Source organism: Pleurodeles waltl, chromosome 4_2, assembly GCF_031143425.1.
Source record: "Pleurodeles waltl isolate 20211129_DDA chromosome 4_2, aPleWal1.hap1.20221129, whole genome shotgun sequence".
NCBI lineage: Eukaryota > Metazoa > Chordata > Amphibia > Caudata > Salamandridae > Pleurodeles > Pleurodeles waltl.
In genome coordinates this window covers 881,116,619-881,131,822 of record NC_090443.1, presented here as the reverse complement: position 1 = coordinate 881,131,822, position 15,204 = coordinate 881,116,619, and positions in this window count along the sequence as shown.

Sequence of the window (15,204 nt, the reverse complement as noted above, 5' to 3'; positions counted from 1 at the left end):
TCCCTCCCCTTCCCTTTGCCCAGGAAGACCCATCTGTATGCAGATGAATGCTGATCCAGCTGAGTGTCCTGTCTTTGTGGCTGTCTAGAGGAAATTCACAAAGTGTAGCTTCCACCCAGACCAACCAAGACGTGTATTCAGAGACAGTTGAAGTAAGAAAATGCCAACTTTCTAAAAGTGGAATTTTCAGACTTACAGTGTAAAATCCGACTTAACCATGAGTTGGGATTTTAAATTGTGAGGCCAGGGACACGAAACTCCATATCTCCATCTTCTCCCAGTTGAAAATTACACTTAAAAGCTGTTTCAAGGTGATCTCATTGTTAACCTATGGGAGAGATAGGCCTTGCAGCAATGGAAAACAAATTTAAGAGGTTTCCACTACCTGGGCATGATAAACTAAAAAGCACATGTCCAACTTTTTTAAATAAACTGCTCTTGGTGCTAACCAGTGCCTACTGTAGGGGTGACTTACGTTTAATAAAAAGGAAGATTTGGGTCTGGCAAGTGTGTAAATTTGCCAGGTCAAATGGCAGTTTACAATTGCATACACAGGCTCCGCAGTGGCAGTTCTGAAATGTTTGAAGGCTACTGTAGTGGGTGGCAAAATCAATATTGTGTACTCTCAAGTAGCGTTTAATTTACAGGCCCTGGGCACCCCATGTGCACTTGGTTAGGGGTGTACAGGTAAGTTACATATCATACCAATCCTATCATGTTTTAGAGTACAGATTACCTGCACTTTAGCACTGGTCAGCAGTGGTGAAGTGCACAAAATCCTAAATGCCAGGAAAAATGACTCAGGAAAACAGGAGGTCAGAGGGCAAACAGTTAGGGTATATAACACTAATGATGCCAGGTCTAAAAGTAGCCCAGAGTAATTAACAGTAGCTGAGATTAAGTCAAATATTTTGTTCATCAGGTTTTTTAATACTTTAGTGTCACCCCTTAGGGTACAGCAGCATGATGGAACTCCATTCACTCCCCTCGTCAGCCTGCATCATCTTCAAAACTGACAGCAGCATCTACGAAACCATTACAACCAGCATCAATGCTTATCTTGAAAAAAATGTTTAGCAGCTCTGGTGGTTCTTGGCATGCCCACAATCAGGACTCCATCAGATTTTCAACTAGGAAGTGTAAAAAAAAAATAACAAGACAACAGGCCTTTTCTATCTATGCACACAGAATCTATAACAGCATCCTCGTATCCATCAGGAACGCCCTAATGCAGCTCCAGTTTAGGAAATAGGTTCACCTCTTTAAAGAACACTATATCACAAATCATCCACAGCTCAGCTTCCCCTACCATTATTCATTGACTTAAACTTGCCTTTCATCATGTACAGCGCTCCAAAGCTTTTTGGATAGGTTTACACTATAGAAATACCAAATACATACATAAACAGCACAGGTCCACCTTGTGGAAAAAGGCCATCAGGATGATGGCGAATCCAGTTTAATGCTCATGCCTTCAACGTCTTACAATGGCTCAGTGACAAACGCAATTGAAGAGGACTTACACTCATGGCTCATGTTTTCCTAGGTACCTAACTGTCTTTCTTACTGGATTTAATCCAGGGAATCTTCAAATACATAGCTGACTGATGGGACTGCAGGTAAGACTCTTTCGCACTTTGTACCACTAATAGAAGGTACAAAAAGTCTGCTATGCAGAAAATGTGATTGCATATTTTTGCTAACAATTTACTGTTTTGCATAAAAAAGAGACAAAAAAGGGTCTGTGCAATTTGTTGATCTCATATTCATCTATTAAACTTGGATTTTCAGTTTAATGTGTTTCATTTTAGCATCAGATTTCAGATGCTGCCAAAACCGAGCACAAAACCAGAGTGAGCATAACACGTGCTAATCTAACATAATATTTTTGTGATTTGATATATTTTGAAATGTCTAGTTTTTTACTTTAATTCATTCTTAGTTTTGGAACACTACTGTCTTTCTGTCCATTTTTTCAATATATTGCATTGCACTAATTGACTTCAGAAATGTTCCCACTACAAACAATGTGAGGGGCTGGCTCATTTTCAGAGTGATCCATCAAAGCTATAATTTAGCAAGAGTTTGGGTTAGTACTGGCCAGAAAGCTAACCTGCTCTTTTACTTGTTTAAGACTTAGGGTCTGATGTATATCTTGGTCATATGTATAGTCTGTTGAAACGGCAAAGCCAAGATAAAGGTTTGCCGGCCAAATTTAAAAGCAGGCAGAGCTTAGGTTTAATCATGGTGGAGACTACTCTGTCTACGTCATGATAAAATCCCTCCAGTGAACCTATGAGTAAGGGCTGTTGGAGCCAGACGTCCAATTCTTCCAACCTGATTTAGATGGGGGGAATAAGTGGTCAGTTTTCACTGCCCGTCACTGTCCTGAGAGGACTCTCATGGCGAAGGGAGCATTATGTTTTTTATTTTCAAAAAGAAAACCCCTCTAAGGGAAACCAGTTTGGTGGAAGCCTTTCATCATGTTGACAGAGTTCTGCATCAAACTGCATTGACATTAACCACTGTGATGGCCTTTCCTACCAATGCTTTATATGGCGTCATTTCTAAATTAGGCCGTGCGAACATCCATAATTGTGACGGAGTAATTTGCTCCTTCTCCCTCATGGAGAAATGGGGTTTCTCACCTACATATAAATTAGGCTCTTAGTTATGTTCATGCTTCACCTGCTCTCATGTTGCTTGGAGACTACAACATCTCTGGATTACATACCAGTAATCTTCATTTTTCTGATGCTTCCTCCCTTGTCCCAGTTCTTAACACTCTCCTTCATCCCTTTCAGTGAGACTTGGTTCTTTTAATAGTTTCTGTCAGTAGCTCACAAGGGAGGGTGGTTTATAGGAGGCTGTCATAGCTTGGGTTCATTGAAATAGTAGAAGGCTTGGAAGATGGTGGTTACAGTACTTACACAATGATTAACTCATTATGTAAGGAATAGCACTAGGAGGAGATAAGGATGTAATGTGGTGCATTTGAAGTACTGCTCCCCTAAAGAAAATTCAAGCCTTTAGAACCACCATGAATGCAGTTAATCTCAGAGTACATACAACCTCTCATGCATATGCTAACTGAATGGTGAAGAAGACAATGAGCAACTTGCATTTTCCCATATTCAGTGACCAAAATAACAGTACCTCATTGCAAATTACTCAAATTCGGGCTAAACCTTTTTCTTATTTTCTGTGCTGGGATGCCAATACATGTTCAAAAATAAAATGTAACTGTGTTCTGATTCACTTCCATCAGTTCGTGACTATTATTGGTTTTTGCTTCACGTAACACACCAAAAAGCTCATCATAACTTTGTGTAGCGATCGACGATGCAGGACAGACGATAGCAGATGAATTCAGAAGAATATAATCCAATTATAATGCCGAACAAAGCATCCAGACACACGCAGGCAGAAGGTGAGTCCCAGTAGACCATAACAATCTGTAGCATTCCATAAGCAGCTAACAACACTAAGCGCAAGCATTTCTTACATCCTGAAAATATATTTAAAGAAACAGACATAGCCTATACAGCGAAGGCCAAGACAGAGTGCTGTTACACAGCGTGCAAATTACCTTTCTACACACTATAAGCTACTTTGACATTTCTTCTTCTAAAAATATCCACAAAGAACATAAAAGTAAAATCCATATAATCCTGGCAGGAAGTCTCCGAGACGGTGTGCTCTTATGGATGGCAGTGGGTGTGTGCCAAACCCTGAATGCCAGACAAGAGATCCTTCCTTTCCACTACATTGCCCTAAGTTGCGACCCGGAGGCCTGGCCATCCATAACCACTCTCTATGCATTCTGCCATTACCATGCGTTCATTATAATAGCACATCCACAAATGTTTTCAAAAACTATGGGGTCGCCATACTTGTTCTAAACTTTCCTGACAAGCCTCATTTTTCTTATATGCACCACATCTCATAAACAAAACCTGGTTCACTCTCTTCCTAAGGTCAAATGACAAATGCTGTTTGACCTGTGTCAAATCCAAGTTTGTCCTCACTAACTTACCCCAATCTTGAACAGCCCCTTTCTCAACCATTTCAGCTTCCAAGCCTGGCAGTGCTTTAAGGTAGTCCTTCTGCCACAAACATCTCAAAAGGAGACATTTTGGTCATGGTAGTATAGAACCACCGCATGGTTCTTAACAATAAAATAATTCTTAAGGCCCAAATAACATCATGTTAATTCACAAGAGACCACTGGATACACTAACCCAGGAACCTATGCATTTGTTCCATCTGGCCTTTTGCCTGTGGGCAGTAAAGTGAGCTGCACCATTTTACCTATTTTAAAATACGTTAAAAACCTCACTTCCAGTCACTTAGTATAATATTCAGTCATGACTACAGCAAACCTTGACGGCAATGAAGTTAAAGACCCACCATATCTACACAGACCTTCGCCGAAGGACTTGATATTCATTTAATAGGCTAGAAAGGTGCAGGACTGTCACAAAGTTTCATCTCACATGCATGACATATAACACAGTTCCTTATGATCTCTCCAGCTCTCTACCCATCTCATCCTACCACAAGGCTCTGTGAACTCTGCGCTTGGTCATGGAGCACCGTAAAAGTTCATCATGAGTATTTCTTAGACCATCAGGTTCTGAAGGAACCAATTCGACAGCACGCAACAGTATTACATTTTTAACAGACAACTCATCCACAGCCTTCAGGCACGCCTGCAGGCTGAGATGAAGACCAATTTCCTTGGACCATCCATTCTTCAAAACCTCTTGTTCAAAACCTCTTGCAAAATCATAACCTCCTCTGCAGTTTCACAATGCTCTCCATCAGAAACAGCACTGGTCCACCCAGTCTTTACTGCAGAGATCAAGCAACACTCCAACTGTTCCTCACGGTCATCCTTCCCATCATTCACCACCGTGAACTTCAACAAACAATCTGCTCCAGAGTTCTTCCTTTTAGGAATGTATCTGATGTCGAACTGGTATTGCTGTTTGCAATCTTAAATGCGCGTTATGTAACTTTTCACATTACCTGAGTTCAAAATGAACACCTAGGGTTTATGGCCTGATTGGATGGTGAATCTCCAATCCTACAGGTAGCTCTGGAAATTTTCGAATGCCCAACAGCATACCAGTATGTTTTTCCTATGGGGAAGTAGTGAATTTTTTGTGTCTCCAAACACACAACATGGATACATGCATACACACTGTAAATTCCTCATTCCCTCTTTTCCCAGAGAGAACAGTTCCAAGTCTGACTTTTCTGGCATCTGCTGTAACACAGGGTGGAAAAGAAGGATCTTAAGGATTCAGTGCTTTGTTCTTGAGACACTTCATATGTGTTGTGTAATCTGAGTTAAATAATGAATAAAAGTCACACAAGCCTGGGAAAGATTTCAATCCTAATTTCTTTTTACAGATGAAGAAGTGTTTCAATATCCTCTTCGGACACAACATGACTGAGATAATCCACTTTTCTCTCTAGAAACTTATAATTTTTCTCTTTTTATCATAACTCAGTAGCCTGTATAGTGCCGAAAACTTTGTTTACAATTGTGTTGTGTTCTGAACAATCTTAGACACAACACATCCTTATGAAAATCTGCCATACCTTTGATATATTTACATATTTACATGCTCCTAGCACTACTGGAGCGTTACTTTTTGTGACACTTTTGGTGGCTTAACATCGCCTTGTAAATATAGCCCCCAGACACAGCTTTCTGCGGCAGAGGGACGTGCAATGTGCATTGCTGTGTGCATTCCACCACAATACCCATTGCTTTTGATGCTGCCCCAGATTTACAAGGAATCGTACATCTGAGGCAGCCTCAAAAACGAACGCCACTCCTGGGGTGGCATTAGCAAGGCGATATGAGGGGAAATACTTTTATTTCTCCTCGTGTTTGCTTTTTCTAAGCAGCACACATAGAAAGAGCAAAACACCATGAATGATTGTTTATGTGCAGGAAGGTCTTCCTTCCTTGAGTCTTTATATGAGTGAGGTTTATTTTTTAGGTAGCTTGGCTGGAGCCTGGAGTGAATGGTTAGTGCATGGAAACCATTTTTCAGTATTTTGAAGGAAAAGTGGATGCATTTAAAAAAATAGAGAGTTAAACTTTTAAGTTTCATTTTTTGAGAGTAGGCAGTGGTGCATGAGATCACTGCCTGATCACTGCCTGCCATAAACAAATATTTCTGTTTTCATTGTCACTGGGAGAGGGGTTGCTTAGGGACTCTTTCCCATTTCCGAATCGTTATCAGTACCATTTAGTAGTCGGTATATGGTGGCTATGGTGAAGTGTTGGGACCCTACTCGGAATCGGTAGGCCAGGAGTCGCCCTCGGATTTCAGTCACTTTCGAGACTGCACCGTTGCGAAACCAGGAGGAAATAAGTATAGCCACTCCACCCTGTTCTATGGTGTTTGTGGACCAAAATTGGCATGCAAACCATCTTGACTGCACATGGGCTACATCCAGGTGAAGGAGGTGGGTCTCCAGTCTCCAACATATAGGTCACTCTCTGAGTGTTCTAGGAGAGACTTGGTGATGCTGAAATTATAAATAATTGCTTTAACTGGATATCCTCACATTATCGTTTGTGTGTTACATAGTTTTACCAGTAAAAGTGCACGTCTATGCAAATTTAGTAACCATTTCAATGGAAAATGTGTTGTTTGTAAATGAAAGTTAGCTAACACACCAATACTCCAAAACGCACCACTGGCTACATAATACACCCTAACCACACTCCTGTTGAAGGGGCATGCCACATTTACTACACTTGTTTTTTGAGTGATGCTTGAATTTTTCACAATCCCTATGACTTAGGTAAGATAACATGAATGGCAGCACCGTCACTGTAAAAATTGCTCCAACACCCTGGGTGTATGCCATGCTGTTTTGATGTGCGTCTTTTGGTGTGTGCTGTGCATGGGGTGTTACACAGATTTTAAGGCCCAGATTTACAGAACCCTTGCGTTACCATTGCGTCAGGCAAGGTGGAGCAAGGCAACATAAGGGTTTCAGTGAGATTTACTGATCCACGTAAAGCCAACTTGCGTTGCTTAGGAAATCTGGTGCAATGCAAGGCAGCCAATTGCTGCATTATATTACTCTGCCCTAGGAAGGCGTTCCATGGGTGGAGTGTAGGTGTCCCAACGCATCCACCCATGGATTTTGTGCATTTCCAGCTTTACTACGACTTGGAAAGCTAAGAATGCATGAAAATGCTAGGCCTTGAGATGAGATGTGACAAAGGGCAATGTTTTTTTCTCCTCGTTTTTCCTCTCCCTACATGTGCTGCATTCTTTAGCACACATAGAAAGGGGAAAATGCCTCAGAGGATTCCTACACAAAAGACATCTTTGCTGTAATGCAGGCACCCTTGCACCCTGGCACAAAGATGCCTGTGTTAGCACTTGGCAGCGACACATGCACCAGTGTAGAGAGAGCAGGAATATACTGCAGGTAAGTAAATATGGCATATTCTTTCCCACTCCATTAGACACAGCGCCACAAGTTGGCTTGTTGCATTGCGTTGCTCCAAATATTCTTAAGTTCGGCTCTAAGGCTTTAGTGATCTTCAAACCAGTTTAAAACAAAATTGCAGTGCATTAATTGAATATAACAGTGTGTGCTAAATCATATGTGGACATGTGCATATTTATAGTAAACATAGACCCATTAAGGCATTGTAGTATAATTCACTTTCTTCATTTTATAACCATAACTGTACTCTAACTGTTGTTGTTGAATGAATTTCAGAATTAAATTTGATTGTTAAATGTACAAAAATTGTCTCATAAACACTTCTAACCTTATATCCACTTCAACTGTCTTTTCAATGAATTGTTTGAATTTTAGATAACATATTCCATCCAGCTCTGGAAACCATGTAGGCAGTCAAAACTGTACATAACAAGGTGTGGATCTTCAGCCAGACCCTACCTCTAGCTTCTACAAATGGCCAACCCCTGCTGCAGATGGCTTTCAGCCAAGTGCAGCAAGAGATGGTCAGATAGCCTTACTCTGTGTTCAAAATCCTAATGGTGGGCAGCAACTGCGGCTCTCAGTCTTATCACATATTAGTGTCTTAGCCTTTGGCCATGCACAGTGGGACCTTGCATCCATCCTACTATGCACAGCCACCACTCACTGTTTATGTCATTTCGCTGGGCAAATTGACGGGGTTGGCTGAAAACAGATGACATTAGAGGCCTCCTCTGCTAGGGAGAAACAGCAGCTCTGATCCTCCTTGACCTCTCAGCAGCCTTTGACACCGTATCGCATCACACCCTGATCAGAAGACTGGATCACATTGGTATCCAAGAAAATACTCCCAAATAGACCACCACCTTCCTCACCAGAAGAATGCAGTAGGTCCGCCTACCTCCATTCACCTCTGAACCCAATGACATAGGCCCTCATTCTGACCTTGGCGGTCGGCGGAGAGGCGGCGGTCGGACCGCGAACAGACCGGCGGTATTAAAAATGGCATTCTGACCGCGGCGGTCACTGCCGCGACCGACCGCCACTTCCCCACTCCGACAGCCACGGCGGTCATGACCGACGGGCTGGAGTCTGCGCACTCCGGTCCGGCGGTCGACCCAAGACCGCCAACGGTATCATGACCCTGCTTACCGCCGCGGTTTCTGGCGTTCGGGAACCGCCATGCGAACCATGGCGGTAGGCACTATCGGGGCCAGGGAATTCCTTCCCTGGCACTGATAGGGGTCTCCCCCACCCCCCACTGCCCCCCCGAGTCCTCCCCCCACACCCTCCACCCCCCTGCCACCCCCCAGAGGTGGTACAAACCCCCTCCCCACCCCCACCCCGACATGCACATACACGCACCCCGACATGCACACACCCCCAACATGCACATATACACACCCCCTACACACACACATACACAACGGGGACACATACCCGCACACATACATGCCGACATGCGCACCCGCCGAACTACACACATTGCCCATAGGCACAGCAGCACTCCCCGCCCGCATGCACGCACTCACACACCCCCTCTACACACTCACACGCACACCCCCATGCACGCACACATCACACAACACCCCCTCACCCCCTCCCCTCACGGACGATCAACTTACCTTGTGCGTTGGTCCTCCGGGAGGCGACGGGAGCCATAGGGACGTAACCGCCAACAGAAGACCGCCAACAGAAGACCGCCACACAGAAATGTGGGTCGTAATTCTGGGGGCGGTGTTCTGCTGGCGTGGCGGTGGAGGTTGACCAGTCTCCACTTTCCCGCCGACCGCCAGTGTGGCTGCTGGCGGTATTCCGGCGGAACGCTCCCAGCGGTCGGAATACGCGCAGCGGCATACCGCCGCGGTCGGCGGTCTTTACCGCGGCGGTAACTCGGCGGTCTTGCGAAAAGACCGCCAAGGTCAGAATGAGGGCCATAATATGCTATTTCCCTCAAGGATCCTCCCTCAGCCCCACCATCTTCAACACCTACATGACCCCCTGGCCAACATCATTAGATCCCATGGACTAAATATCATATCCTATTCAGACGACACCCAGATCATCCTCTCGCTCTCAGAAGATCCCCCAGCACAAGAACCAACTTCCACAGGTGCATGATGAGCAACGCCAAGTGGATGAAGGTCAATTGCCTGAATCTCAACATGGGCAAAAAGGAAGTGCCGATCTGCGGCAACAACACCACCCCTTGGAATGACTCCTCCTTGGAACTAGGACCAACACCCAAGCTGACCAGCCATGCCAGAAACCTTGGCATAGTCCTGGATAGGAAACTGACCATGGCATCCCAGATAAATGTAGTTGCCTCTGCCTTGTTTTGCATACTTTGCATGTTATGAAAAAGTCTTCAAATGGCTCCCTCTGAATACTGGATGTACTGTCACTCAGGCCCTAATTACCAGCTAATTAGACTATGGCAATACACTCCATGCTGGGATTATTATAGGCCTTCTGCCGAGACTCAAACTCATACAGAACTCCACTGCCATACTCGCCCTCGACCTCCTCAGATGGACTCACATCAACCCCCCCTCAGTAAACTGCACTGGCTCCCCATACAGAAGAGATGCCAATTCAAGCTGATGATGCCCACCGTTAAAGCACTGCACAACCAAGGGCCAACGTACATTAACCATTGCCTGAACTTCTACTACCCTACCAGACAACTAATCTCCGCCTCCCTCCCACTCGCGCTCACCCTGCACATCCACCGAGGCAACAGCAAAGGGCTCTCCTTCTCTTGCCTTGCAGCACAATCCTGGAATGACTGCCCTCTGCAACCACTGACCTCCACCTCTCTACTGGAATTCTGGGGAGCACTCAAGATCTAGCTTTTCGACTGAGTCACCTGAACAGTCATGACCCTCAAGCACCTGGATATTCTCCTCGGATTCTCTCTATGAGAATACCTGTACTAGGGCCGGTAATCACAAACCTTATTAATGCTTCACTATTATCTGGAACTGTACCAGACCTGTGGAAACAGGCCACTGTTAAGCCTCTCCTAAAAAAACTAATTTAGATTCAAAGTTATTGAATAATTACCGTCCGATTTCACTGTTACCCATAATGGCCAAACTCGCAGAGAAGCATGTACATACTCAGCTATCTACTTTTCTGGAAGAGAAAAAGATTTTACACCCCACTCAGATGGGCTTTAGGCCATTACATGGGACAGAAACCGCACTGATTGCAATCACGGAAGAAGCAAAAAAGAGGATGGACAAAGGAATTGAAACATCTATCATCCTCCTAGACCTGAGTGCGGCTTTCGATACGGTTGATCTCAACATTCTTAAAGATAAATTGCTAGAGACTGGAATCTCTGGAGCAGCCTTAGAATGGATCCTTTCATTTATTCATGGAAGATCCTTCCAGGTACTGGATAGATCGTGTACTTCCAGGCACATTATTAGCAGCTGTGGAGTCCCACAGGGATCTGCCCTGAGCCCGCCGCTTTTTAATATCTACATGCGGCCATTAGTAGAGATTATTGAGCCATTTGGGTTGAATTTAGTATCCTATGCAGATGATACTCAACTTATTGTTTCCCTCTCCAATACTCAACCGGATATGGGGACAGCATTAGGCCCTTGCCTAAAAGCAGTTGCGGCATGGATGTCGATAAGTTAACAGAAGCTCAATGATGAAAAAACGGAGGTTATGTTTTTTGGGCAAACAATCTTTTAGCTTATCCTAGTATAACAACAGGAGTTGCCACTCTCCCTCCCCTAAACATCTTATTAAAAGTGTTGGGGTATGGCTGGACCCCCAACTCTCAATGTCACAACACGCCAACAGAGTAGCTGGTACTTCTTTTGCCCTGCTTAGGACCTTGAGGAAGGTTTTAGCAATCCTGCCTTTTCTAGCCAGAAGATTGACTATTCAGGCACTGATAGGATCCCGTCTTGACTATGGCAATACCCTGTTTATAGGATCACCAAGATATGTGATACAAAGATTACAGAGGGTGCAAAATGCAGCTGCACGATTACTTTTAAAAACATCTAAACAACAATCCATACGGGAAGGAATTTCCTCCTTACATTGGCTCCCAGTAGACAAAAGGATTCAATTTAAGGCTTTATGCCACATTCACAGAGCTGTGTTCAACCAAGGCCCAGAAATGCTCAAAACATTGGCATCTTTTTACACTCCAGGTAGACCTCTTAGATCCTCCTCAGCCATGCTGGTCACAGTTCCTACAGTGAAGAAAGCAAGATGGGGAAGAAGGTCGTTGTCATATCAAGATGCTATGCTCTGGAATAGCCTTCCCCTTAACATTAGGTTAAATACACAAGAGATTCCTTTCAGGAACGCCTTAAAAACCTGGCTATTCATACGCTAGTAGGAACATTGATAAGTTGGTGCTACAGCTTAAGCGCTACGAGGCCTCTGGGCAGTTTAGGCGCTACATAAGCAATTTTTTTTTTCATTTATTTTATTAAAGGTAAAAACAGTGCAAATATATAGTGAATATTTTCGCAATTATTTCTTTTTCACATTAAATATTTCTGTAATGGGTACATACACGAATGCAATCTAACAACAATTTCTAGCCCATTAAGTGAGAGGGGTTGCTGGGTGTGAGGACTATTGGATGTATAGGAGAGGGGGGTTTATTGTCCCCGTGTCAGTCGTTATGCTCCATCCGTCATGGCTTCTCTCTCGAGGACGATCGGTTTTAAGGTTTGAGCTCCCTTTTTTTTTTGATATAGGATGATATGAGGGTAAGGGTTCTTGTCTCAATTGGGGATTGGTGCTGAGAAGCGACTGCATAGGAGAGGGGATGGTGAGGCCATCCGTAGCGGACTGTTCATTATTACAAAGTCTTGTTTTAAGTTGTACGTTCTTCTTGCGTATTTTGGTGTTCTGGAATAGATTATATGGGGGGACAGGGAGAAGATGTTTGCTTGCTCGATCCTGAGTCTAATGTGGTGATCTAAGTGGGACAGCTGGGAAGTGAAAAAAGAGAGGGGAGAGAGTCGGTTGAACAGTCACATAGGAGAGGGAAAGAATAGAGGAGGGAGGTGTGAGGAAGTGAACGATATAGGTTATAAGGGGGGATCATTATTTCTCTCAAACCTTTGGTCATTGGCCCTCCACCAGCTGTTTTATGACTTTGTCAAAAATGGATGCCAGACTTCCTCAAATTGTTCTGTTTGGTCCTGCAAGTTATAGATCACTCGTTCATGGGTGGCTGTTTGATACATGGCAGTCATCCATTCTGTCGGCGTGTGGGCAGTGCTAGCCCTCCAGTGCCGGAGAACACATATTTTGGCCGTGGCAAATGCGGTGTGTAGTAACCTTTTTTGGGTACATGTTAGGGAGGGGAATAGGCGTATATCATGTGGGAGAATAAGTGATGGAGGAGTCAGGTTTGGGATCTGGATAATATCCAGCAGGGTATGACGTACTGCATCCCATAAGGGCTGAATTGTCGGGCAGTGACATAGGATGTGGAGTGAGTCGCAATGGGGTTCTATGCATCTCCAGCACTTTGCATGTGTTAGCAATCCAGCCCTAAAAAGTTTGACGGGGTCCAGTACCAGTCTTGTAGAACTTTAAATAGGCAGAATTTTAGTCGGGCTTCGCGTACTCCCCTATCAAGGGCTTCTAGTATGTCTGACCATTCTTCTTCTGTGTAGGTTAACCCTAGTCTATCCTGCCATTTTAACCGTAAACATTCAAGGAGGGGTTGCGAGTAGAGATGATTTGTTAGTTCGGCGTAAAGGCCCGCCATAACGCCTTTGTGTCGGCCCCATTTCTGAAGATAAGTAACAATGGGTGAGGTTTTATACGTCCATGGGGAAGCCCCTAGTGAGCTGAGCATACAATGTTTGAGCTGCAGGTATCTCCATTCTTGATTACTATGGATACCAAACTCTTCCTGGGGAGAGGCGAAAGTTCGTAAGTTATTTCCGTCTATTATTTGGGATATGTTATGGATTCCTGCCTCAGTCCATTGGGGCCACGAGAGGGGTCTCCCTCCTATTTTTATGTTTTTATTCCCCGCTATAGGGGCCTGGGCGTGTAGAGAGGGATGTATGTCCAGCAGGCGATGGGCTCTGCGCCATGCTGTGTCGGTAGCTTTGAGGATGGGGTTAGGCGGGGAGGGATGGTCGGTGTATACCCCTCCCATCGTGTGCTGCCCTCTTAGGAGTCTCTCTGTGACCACCCACTGTGGTGGATCCGGCGTATTTGAGAGAGTGTATGCTAACTGTGAAAGTTGTAGAGCTAGTGAGTATTGTTCTATTGAGGGTAGGCCTAAACCTCCATAGGGGCGTCGGGCTAGGATAGTTGCTGGCTTCAGTCTCGGGCGGAGAGAGCCCCACGCAAAGGCCCTCATAGAAGCGTCGATCGAACGGAGTATCGGGAGGGGTACCTACAGGGGGAGCATGCCCAAGACGTATGTAAAGCGTGGTAATGTAGTCATTCTAACTGCTTGAGTCCTTCCCCACATCAACAGACCCAGTAATGACCATTTAGCAAAATCCAGTTTAATTTTTGATATAAGGGGATCTAGGTTATCTCTAACTATATGTTCCAGGCCTCGGATGATATACGTTCCTAGGTATTTAAGGCGAGTCGGCGTCCATTGGAATGGCAGACCATGCACTGCTGCTCTCGTTGTCATGCGGGATAGAGGCAGTGCTTCACTTTGTTCCCAGTTTACCCGGTATCCAGATATAGGCGCAAATTCCTCTATGGTGGAAAGCAGTGTGGGTAAGGATGTTTCTAGGTCAGTCAGGATTAGTAGGATGTCGTCTGCGTAGAGATAGATTTTAGATAAGCCCCCGGTTATTTGGATACCTTTTATCTGTTGGGAGTTCCGTATAGTAGCTGCGAAGGGTTCCGTGTCAAGTAGGAATAGGAGTGGTGACAGGGGGTAGCCCTGACGAGTGCCTCTTCCTATGGGGAAGGGGTCTGATAAGAAAACTCCACAGTTAACCTGTGCTGAAGGGTGGTCATATAATAAGCGGACTTTAGAGATGAATTGTTCTCCTAGGCCAAAGTGTTTCATGGTGGCGAATAAATAGGGCCATTCAATGCGTTTGAATGCTTTCTCTGCGTCTAGGGATAATGCAAGGGCTTCGTTGGGCATATTTAGAGCTTCCAGTAGTGTATGATAGAGAGTGCGCATATGGTTTCTGGAGGAGCGGCCGGGTACGAACCCCACTTGGGTGTTATGGATCAAAGATGGTATCACTTTACGCAGGCGTGCTGCTAGAATGCTAGCTAGGAGTTTGACGTCTCCATTCAAGAGGGAAATGGGGCGATAGCTGCCACGAAGAAGGGGGTCTTTCCCTGGTTTAGGTAGTACGACAATTGTGGCCCTGTTGGATAAGGCTCCTAGGGAGCCTTCCTGGCATGCTTCGGTTAGTGCTCCATGGACTGCGTTGATTGCCTCTTCTCCGGCCCACTTATAGAATTCCGCAGGGAATCCGTCCTCTCCTGGAGATTTATGATAGGGGAGGTTTGTTACAACTTGTGTTGTCTCCTCTCTGCTTATATCGCCGTCTAAGAGGGTTCTGCCTGCTTTCGACAAGCGGGGTAAATTGGTCGTGCTTAGAAATGTCTCTATCTGTGTCTGATCGGACGACGTTTCTGGCGTGTAAAGGTGCTGGTAGTATTTAGCAAATTCGTTCACGATATCTTGTGGGCGAGTTAGCACTGCCCCCGGTGGGGATG